Genomic DNA, 10,956 nt, shown 5'->3' on the forward strand with positions numbered 1-10,956 from the left:
TCTGATATAATTATGTTGCCCAAACCAAAATATTTTGTGTGACATGACAACCAAGGTTGTCCTATTTAAGATACACAAATAGGCTACTTAAAACAAAGTCCTATCCTGCTCTCTCAGAGATAGACAAGAATAGCTAAATGTAACGGTGAAGTTTGGGTTTTATGAAGTTGTTAAAAAATGCGTTAAAAAATGTATGCTAATTAATTACATGAAGCTCATTTTTTGTATATAAGCTCATTTGCGTGTATAGCTAACAAAAATACAGTATCCTATAATTCAGACAGGTTTGTTTGCATAAGTTTTTATGATGAAAATTGTATATATATATAAATATATATATATATATATAGAGAGAGAGAGAGAGAGAGAGAGAGAGAGAGAGAGAGAGAGAGAGAGAGAGAGAGAGAGAGAGAGAGGCCTATTGTGAAAATGCACGTTGTGTTCAGGTGAAATGTAATTAAAAAGAAACTTCATATGACTCAAACATGCCTTTACCTTGAGAACGTCTTTGAAAATAATTATTGTATGAAAATGAAAGAAAAAATATTTTTTACTGGTTACACCAATTGACATTTTGAAGTCATCAAATCCGATATTTGTATAAGAATGTGTTTCCAAAATGCATAAAACCAACATGAACACAGAGATTGTACATTTCTATGAACTTGACACGTGCATTTTAAACAGGTTACGGTTTGTAATTGACTGAATTGCTCTGAAGAGAATACGAGAGGATCTACTGTTTCATTTGCAATTTATAATATATGCACAGAAGTAGACATATCATTTGATCGTGTTTATTCGTCGTTACAGAAGTAACTTTAAATAGTTTACACTCAAGGATCAGCCGAATCTCTCACACGTACAGCCCCAGAAATAAAGCTGTCACTCCAGGGACAAAAGATTCTAATATGTACAATTTAGTTACTAAAATGTACAATTTGTACCTCTGAGAGACTATATGCACTCTTGAGGTACAAAGGTGTGCACCTTTCCCCCCGAGCGTGTGTTAACGCACGCAGTGTCGCTGGAGTCAGTGAGAGTCAGTGATAGTGTGTATCAGTCAAGGTTAGCGGTGTTATGCCGGCTCTGCTCCGTCCCTGATATCAAGCTCAAAGTGAAGACATCACGCGATGCTTTGACTCCGGAGAGACTATTTTCTGCTTGCCGAGCATTCTTGTCCTACTAAAACACCAGAGTCTGATAGTGAGAGAGGATGAGGAGGCTGATGAAGGCACAGGCCATAACGTCCATCTATAAAACGAACACTTCTGCACTGATTCTGCATGCTACAACTGAAGTCGAGCAAAATAAAACACACTTTTATTAACAGCTGACGCGAAATGCACGTAATAAATGCCATATTAAAAAAAAAAATTATCACATCAGCATGCGCAATAGCTTTTTATGTAGAACTGACGTCACTCTTTCTTATTTTTATTCTAGCACAGGGTTTTTTTTTTTCCTCGACCAACCCAAAATATTTAAAATCTCGTATTAATAACATTTCTGTATTTATCAGAAGGATAGCACGAATGGATGTCCTCAATGTCTGTGTCATTACGAGACTCATTTTAAAAAAGTTTGCATTATTTTGAACTTAGGCCAAGTAAACAATAGACAACGAATGAAATTTGTGGTCAAGCTGGAACACGCACAAATATTATTATTTTTATTATTAAGAAGAGTGTGTGCATTTGTTTCAAACTTCCCTACTGACACAACACATTTTTAACGCAAACATACGTCACCCATTGTCCTTTGAGATGTTCTGGAAAGGGGTCGAGATATTCTGAAGAAATGTCTTGCCCTTGAAGGGTTTCTAAAACTACAAAATGCTCTTTTCCCGTTGGTGCCTGTTCGGAAGATTTACTTTGTCCATAAACAACAATGCCGAGTTCAGGTTTTGACAGTCGCAAGGCCGATTCCATAGGCAGCCTTGGACACACACGGTATAAATATATTTACCGAACTAGGCTAGTAGTGCATTATATCTTGACAGGATGTTCATTTCAATGCACACTGAGAATGGCTTAATATAGAAACAATCCCCGTCATATGTACCGGGACGCTGCTTGAAGAGCAATATCATATTCATACTCGAAAACACCTTACGTCAGGGCGAGGGAAGTAGTGCTGCTGCAAAATTCACTTTATGTTTGAACGTAATGTGGGTACACACAACTACCCTAATCGTAAAAATCGAACCAAATCCTTTTCTTTTAATCCACATAAATAATAAACAGTGTCTCAGAAGAATAAACGTTTCTAAGCAACGTGACTTCACATTACCAAAGCCCCGCCCCCAATATGACCATTCAATTGCAATTATTGACACTATCAATGTTATATTGTATACATTACATTGATAGTGTTAATAGTTGCAGTTGCATGGTCTCAAAAGGAGTTTATAGTGGAAATGAACAGCCCATTCTCACTCCCAAGGCGTCACCTAACTGACGCCTTGGGAAGCATTTGGACATGCTTCAATATCTGACGCTTTAGGCGCCCTTTAGCGTCAGTTAGATGACGCCCTAGGATCGCGTGTACCCTACCCCCACCCCACACCTAAACCTAACCGCGTCCTCTAACAGACGCTTTCCTTTAGCGTCAGTTAGATGACGCCGTAGGATCGCGTCATGTAAGTGACGCTAAAGGGCGCCTAAAACGTCAAATATTGAAGCATGGTCAAAGGTGACGCCTTGGGGTGAGAATGCGTTGAAATGAATAGTATTTTAAAGGGTTAGTTCACCTAAAAATGAAAATTGCCATTAATGACTCGTTAAGGCCAATTTATACTTCTGCGTAGGGTGCGCGCAGTAGGTACGGTGTAGCATACGCACAGATGCATACCATACCGCGTACCCTTCGCCGTAGCCTGACGCGCACCTTCTCAAAAATCTAACTAGACATCGTGACGGCGTGGACCGCAACATCTCGCGCATTTCTGCACGTACCATCTCCTCCGACGTCTTCTCTCGTTTCTGCCTTTTAGTTTTAGTAATTTCACTAAAGTTAACTGTTTTTCCACCTCAATAACCTCCAACTCCAACATGATCCGCTCTCTTTCAGTCTCCATTGCTTGTAGTAATCTAGCCGCGAGGAATCTAAACACAGTGGAACATTAAAACCCTCCGCCGCCAACTAGTGTTTCGGAGCAGTACTGCAGAAGTATAAATGCTCAAGACGACGTAGCCTACGTGCATAGCCTATATACGCCATACCCTCGACGCAGAAGTATAAATTGGCCTTTAATGGCACACGTCAGCAGCGGCACTGTCGCGGATCAAAAACAGAACCGGAAGACAATACAATGCTGAATAAAGTCAGAGTTTTGATATTTTTGGACCAAAATTTATTTTCGAGGCTTCAAAACATTGTAACTAACCCACTGATGTCACATGACTACTCTGATGATGTCTTTATTTCCTTTCTGGACAAGGACAGTATACCGTACACACATTTACAATGGAGGGACAGAAAGCTCTCGGACTAACTCTAAAATATCTTAAACTGATTCCCGAAGATAAACGGAGGTCTGATGGGCTTGGGACGACATGAGGGAGAGTCATTAATGACATCATTTTAATTTTTGGGTGAACTAACCCTTTAAATCTAAATTTCGAGCAAAAAGCAACCTCCCCGTGGCCCGCTGTGGACCCATGAGAGATGTGGACTCCAGCAGCTGTTAAGATCCAGTGCCAGAAGAGCCTGCTCATCCCCCACGCCGTCAAGGCCACAGCGAACATGTAGGTAGCACACACACACACACACACACACACACACACTACTGCCCTTCTCATTCATCTCAATGAGTGACCCGATACAGCACATAAGAAGAACTGTTTCGAAAATACAGTCACGGCCAAATAGTGCAGTCAGACAATAAACACCTTTCTTCACGTTGGTGGTTGTGTTAAGTAGTCACGTATAAAATGCTGCTTCTATATAATTCCTGGTCTTTGTTCAATTCTAAAATGTGTATTTGTGTGAAACATATCATTCATATCAGCCTACACCCAAAAGATGCCTGGCATGCCAGCAAACTATAAGAACAGGGGTTTTTGTCGATGTTTTGCTGCATTGTGTAAAGCTAGGTTGTTTGGGGGTTTCTACATAGTTGCTAAAGGCCTGCGTCGAGGGTACGCCGTAGTGTACGCACGTAGGCGACGCTGTCGTGAGCATTTATACTTCTGCGTTCAGGTCTCGGTTGCTCTGCAGTACTGCTCCGAAACACTAGTTGGCGGCGGAGGGTTTTAATGTTCCACTGTGTTTAGATTCCTCGCGGCTAGGTTACTACAAGCAATGGCGACTGAAAGAGAGCGGATCATGTTGAAGTTGGAGCTTATTGGGGTGGAAAAACAGTTCACTTTAGTGAAATTACTAAAACTAAAAGGCAGAAACGAGAGAAGACGTCGGAGGAGATGGTACGTGTGGAAATGCGTAGGAGGAAATGCGATGCTACCAAGTCGACCAATCACCGATCTTGCGGTTCGCGTCGTCACAACGTGTAGTTACATTTTTGAAGAGGTGTGCGTCAGGCTACGGCGAAGGGTACGCGGTATGGGGCGCGTCTGTGCGTATGCTACGTCGTACCTACTGCGCGCACCCTACGCAGAAGTATAAATTAGCCTTAAAGGAAAACTCCACCGTTTTTTGAAATATGGCTTATTCACATTCTTTCCTACATTTAGATATGTGTGCAAATTCATTTTTGTCTCAGTGCATGCATTGTTTTAGTTTGACAGGGTCGGCGCTAGCTTAGCTTAGCACAATGAATGGATTCCCTTGTTGCCAGCTAGCATGTCCTGAGTAAAAGTGGTTAAAAAAAAAAAACAAACCCACGTAATTACTTCTTGTGGCCTGCGTATTCACAACGAGTACAAATAGCGACGCAGATTAACACTCGGCGATTTCCTAGGCAGATATTGACTTGGGACTATATTAAGGGGAAGCACAGGCGAAGCACTACTGCTAAGGCGAATCACTGCTAAATGGGCGCAGAGACGTCACGCAACACATGAAATCGCACGACTTCCGTAAACATACCGGCTTGAATAGTAGCTACATGACTATTTTCCTTACAGTACATGACTGGCGATGAACATGGCTGATTTTGTGAGAGACGAAGCTTTAGAAATAGACCGAGAGGACTAGGATGTTGCGATCGCTCAACAGCCTGAGGACGAGAGCCAACACGAACTGGTGGTGTGAGGGGGAATATGCCAACCTATGCCAACTGAAATAGAGTGTCTGTGCTGTGGCGAGTGGGGCCGATGGCCAGGGTCAACGCGTCAGATAAGATGAGCGTGCCCGCAGTTGTGTCACAGCTAACATTACTGAGGATTTCACGGCACTGACCCTGATCCATCCTGCAGTACTCGTTTTTTTCCCCCGGTGCGATAAGGTGAACTGGAAAAAAACGCGCCACGCCGAATGGACCAAATGGATATAGGTAAGTTATAACGATAACAGGTTGTTCATGCTAAACAGGTGGAATTCAACATGACGTTCGTAGTCTAGATAAAGCTTCTCAGCATCGATCTTACAACAGAATAAAGACACCGATAAACATAAGGAAGAGAGTAATAAAAGAACGTACTTTGTTCAGCCTGCGCTTTGAAAATAGATGGGACGGCCGTATCTTTCAGACGTAGTAACTTTACCGTCTTTCTGGGCACATATTCCATTTTTTCAAGGGTAACGTTAGTCCTCTGATGCAAAATGCTGTTCGCAAACAAAACTGTTTTATTTTGTCGAGTGGCGTTGATGTAGGCTACAGATCTCCAGAGCAGCTAGCCATTTATTTCTCAGTTTCTGTGAAACATTACATTCGTGTAATTCTTTGCTTGTTCTCACAACCTTTTGCTATCCAGGTAATTACCATGTTTGCTGTAACTTCTCAAAATAAATACTCCTAAAGCGAAGATACTTGTTGCAGGTCGCGCCGCTATGTTCTTCTTCTGTTTTTTTTTGTTTGTTTGTTTTTACGCGCTGAAGACCGGTATGTTTACGGAAGTCGTGCGATTTCATGTGTTGCGTGACGTCTCTGCGCCCATGTAGCAGTGATTCGCCTTAGCAGTATCGCCTGTGCTTCCCCCTAATATAGTCCCAATCTGCCTAGGAAATCGCCGAGTGTTAATCTGCGTCGCTATTTGTACTCGTTGTGAATACGCAGGCCACAAGAAGTAATTACGTGGGTTTGTTTATTTTTTTTAACCACTTTTACTCAGGACATGCTAGCTGGCAACAAGGGAATCCATTCATTGTGCTAAGCTAAGCTAGCGCCGACCCTGTCAAACTAAAACAATGCATGCACTGAGACAAAAATTAATTTGCACACATATCTAAATGTAGGAAAGAATGTGAATAAGCCATATTTCAAAAAACGGTGGAGTTTTCCTTTAAGGTGTTCTGAGTTGTTAGCGAGTTCTGGGTGGTTATGCACCAAAGTTTAACATAAGACCACCATAGGCCTGTCAACGTTGATGCATGCGATTCATTTTTATACACAATTTCATATTCAATGCAAAGCACAGCATATGTTTTTTTCTTTGATCCTTTAGTGTTACAATATATGATCACGCTCTTATTCATGCAAATGCCTTTAAACCAATCAAGCGCGATAAGACAAAAGACAAAACGCGCTTTCTGTGAATGTCCTTAATTGTGACACACAGGACGCACAGACAGTGCGGCAGAATCGGGTTCTCTTTCGCGCTTGAACGAACAACACACATTTACGCCAAAATGTCGAGTACCCTCATAACATAAGAGCAATCTTAAATGAGTTCAATAAAGTCTTACATTGACGTAAAGAGTACTGAGAGAATGAGGTGCGTACGTGAGATCAGCAGCAGCTGCTCTTAAAGGGACAGCGGCCTAATTCTGTCTGTCAGGAAAGTTTATCAAAGAACATAGGGAACAGAGAAATTACTCACTGCTCTTGACTTAATAACTTTTGTAGCTTTAATAAGGATTAGTCTATATTTAATTTCTAATGTGTGCAAGACTGTTTGATAACATGGGTTTATGGGAGGATTGTTTTAAGTTCACTTAAGTTAAAAGTAATAATTTTTTAAAACCTAATAAAAGTAAAAAAAAATAAATTGAATAAAGAACCCCGGATAGATTTCAATTACACTGTAATGTTGAATGGCTATAATTATTGTTTTAAAAAAAGATTTTCATAGAGACATTATGTAGCTGTATTACCTTCATTCATAAAAAATATTCCATTAAAGTCGGCATGAAATCAAATTTGACAAATCTTCTTTTTTTTATATGTAATATTGTAGTGTTTATTATAAATGATTTATCTGTGCACTTCATTATTTTTTTTAAATTCATGTACCCTTATAATCTTTAATCAAAGACATTCCCCTTCCCTCCCCCATCGAAACGACCTCTCTTCTATTTGGGTCACGTGGAATGGCGAAAGGGTGTGGCCATTCGGTGCACCGAGAATCGCATTCAAATCTGCCTCCATTTTGTTTGCAACGCCCAACCTCCAACGATCCAATCATCACAGTCCCGCCCACAGCCCGAGAGAGCGTTGGTGCCTGAAGTAAATTTCCCATTCATTTCTCCCATTGACATTTTGTAAAATCCATATCTAAAGAGTATTAGAGCATGTCTGAGGATAATCAGCTTTGGCTGAACTCATAAGCATACAACACATCATTTCGAGTGAAAAAACGAAGAGAAAATACAAAAAAAGTCGAGGGTACAAGCCTGTGTACATGTTTTCTTTTCCGAGCAAAGGAACTACTCCTCCCATAAACCACCGTCTGAAAACCACCGTGAAAGAGCCTTTTGAACGACTTCCAAATCTGACGACGGGCACGTGAACTTTTTCCTCCAGTGAATTTACAGGGAAACCCCTTTTCCTCGATTTACTGAAGCAAACGCATTTGCAGCTCAACAACATGCAAAAACATTGAGTTTCTGGCTCGCTCATTAGCTAAGCTGTGGCAACTGCACATCCAATGGCGCGCGGGCGTCTCAGATGTGCGACCAATGAACTTAGCCCTACGTCATCACGCGATCTTTAGTCTTCACGTACCTTCGCGGGGTTTCAGACACGTGACACGACTTCCACCAATCAGATGCATCACTGTTGGATTGTGGGATTGTTCAGGATTTTGGGTAATGAAGTACTTATCCAATACATCGCGAATAAAAGGCATTTATCTTAAAACAAGGTTAGTGCCCCATGAACTTTTGGCGTGTATATGAGCACATACAATCGCTTAGTACAGCTGTAGCTGCTTTTAAGTCTACCATGTATGGTTACGTTTTTATGGCTTATATCTCAAATGTCAATGGAGAAATTGTATTGAATTTTTACTTCTGGCACCGGCTGTGGGCGGGGACGAAATCAAGCCCTGCCCTACATTTTTTTTTCTAATTTCAGAAGCCGTTTCACTCGGATATACGTCACAACAAGGTAAAAATGACAATCTCAACTTCTGTTTTACGCCGACTTTAAATAAGTATTTTTTAAAAAAAGTACTGTCTTTATGCTGTTTCTACATTAATATGGAGATTAACTGTAAAATTGAATAAATACATAATAGAATATATGAAAAAGTATAAAAACTTAAGTGTTTTAATCATGATTATTCACAGAAGAAAGTGTGATTAATCTAGTTAAAGTTTTTATCGATTGACAGCACTAATACGTGTGTGTGTGTGTGTGTGTGAATAAAATCATTATTAGTAATACATTATTACTAATGCTCATTGTCTTCTTATTATAAAATTGTATTATGCTATTATTTACAGCAAATCCCTGTTTGCCTGTAGTGATGAACTGTATTTCTGGCATCTCTCACAGACGTGTGTTGTTGTTGTGTTGTGTGTCCTCTCAGGCACGCTCCTGGAGTGCGCTGTCTACAGGTGTGGTCCTCTTCTCCTCTATATCTCTTTCTTTTTTCTCCCCTCTCATCTAATTCCCTTCAACCCTGACACACTCCAAACGCCTGCCATCTGACGCACCACACACACCGTTCACACACAAGCTGGCTTAAAACCGAACCCGCACACATGCATGTCCTTACCCCTCGACCCTGACACACGCCAAACTGCCTAACAGATAGCAGCCAGCCACACCATTCCCCATCTAGAGATCAGCACACACACACACACACACACTCTCTCTCTCACAAACACACACAAACACAAATCACACACACACGCTCTCCATCACTCTTCATCAAGCTGACACACATTCCGTCAGATGCAACCTTGTACGCACACATTCCACTAACGCCTCCCTCACGTCGCATAAATGACCAAAATACTTTACCTGACATGCATTAATAATTCTTGCTGAGCTAGGTGCACTGTATCATGTAAACTATCAATATTTTGTTGTCTAATGCAAAGACATTCTGATTTTACATCAACTGTAAATGTGTCAGAGATGTGACATTTCTTTTTCTTTATAAACAAAATTATAAAACTTATAAACTTGGTTAGTTCAAATCCTTGATTCTGATTGGTCAATACTGTAGCCGGCGCTACTTTTCTGATGTGGCCTTACTCCTAAGGACTGAAGTTTGAAGTCTGAACTTAAAAATAAAATGTGGCACTCCAAGTGCCATCATTTATTCTCCAAGTGGAAAAAAACAACCTATTTTTCAGGGATGAATGTCTGTCTACATTTGTAAAAAAAACAAACAAAAAAAAATAATCGTATCGAATTGTTACGGAATTGTTACGTGAAAATTATACCATATTATTTTTATCACCCATTACCCTGAAGGTTGTTACCCTCATTATGTTTCAATTATTATATATTTAAGATTGAAAGGGCATTTTAACATGCATTTACATAGAAAACAGTTATTTTAAATCGTAATATTATTTAAATTATACACTCACCTAAAGGATTATTAGGAACACTATACAAATACTGTGTTTGACCCCTTTTCACCTTCAGAACTGCCTTAATTCTCTGTGGCATTGATAAAAGCATTCTTTAGAGATGTCGGCCCATATTGATAGGATAGCATCTTGCAGTTGATGGAGATTTGTGGGATGAAGCTCCCGTTCCACCACATCCCAAAGATGCTCTATTGGGGTTGAGATCTGGTGACTGTGGCGGCCATTTCAGTACAGTCAACTCATTGACATGTTCAAGAAACCAGTTTGACATGAATCCAGCTTCGTGACATGGTCATTATCCTGCTGGAAGTAGCAGTCAGAGGATGGGGACATGGTGGCCATAAAGGGATGGACATGGTCAGAAACAATGCTCAGGTAGGCCGTGGCGTTTAAACGATGCCCAATTGGCACCAAGGGGCCTAAAGTGTGCCAAGAAAACCATTACACCACCACCACCAGCCTGCACAGTGGGAACAAGGCATGATGATCCATGTTCACATTCTGTTTACGCCAAATTCTGACTCTACCATCTGAATGTCGAGACTCATCAGACCAGGCGACATTTTCCAGTCTTCAACTGTCCAGTTTTGGTGAGCTCTTGCAAACTGTCGCCTCTTTTTCCTATTTGTAGTGGAGATGAGTGGTACCCGGTGGGTTCTTCTGCTGTTCAAGGTTGTGTGTGTTGTGTCTTCTTCACAAATGCTTTGCTGATACCTCGGTTGTACCGAGTGGTTATTTCAGTCAAAGTTGCTCTTCTATCAGCTTGAATCAGTCGGCCCATTCTCCTCTGACCTCTCGCATCAACAAGGCGTTTTCGCCTTGAGAAATTGAACAAGTGTTCCTAATAATCCTTTAGGTGACTGTATTTCAAACAGTAATGCTTCACAATATTACCATTTGATCAAATAACTGCAGTCTGAAGCAGGTTCGTCACTTATTGCGTCCCCTGAAAACATTGTTCTCTCGTGTTGTGAGTATTTGGAGCGCACGTGCACACACCCTTGAATTCATTCACGCGTTATTATTATTAATTCCGTGTTTTTTGTCAACATGATTGGATGATCT

The 10,956-nt window shown here is 40.8% G+C and overlaps 1 long non-coding RNA gene across 1 annotated transcript in view; it reads right to left on the reverse strand.

Annotated features, from left to right (window-relative positions):
• LOC148973614 (uncharacterized) overlaps window positions 1–10,956 on the reverse strand; it is a 543,652-nt gene that overhangs the window by 255,143 nt on the left and 277,553 nt on the right. The window lies entirely within an intron of this gene.

Source organism: Pimephales promelas, chromosome 14 (genome assembly GCF_988280905.1).
Source record: "Pimephales promelas chromosome 14, fPimPro1.hap1.1, whole genome shotgun sequence".
Lineage (NCBI taxonomy): Eukaryota > Metazoa > Chordata > Actinopteri > Cypriniformes > Leuciscidae > Pimephales > Pimephales promelas.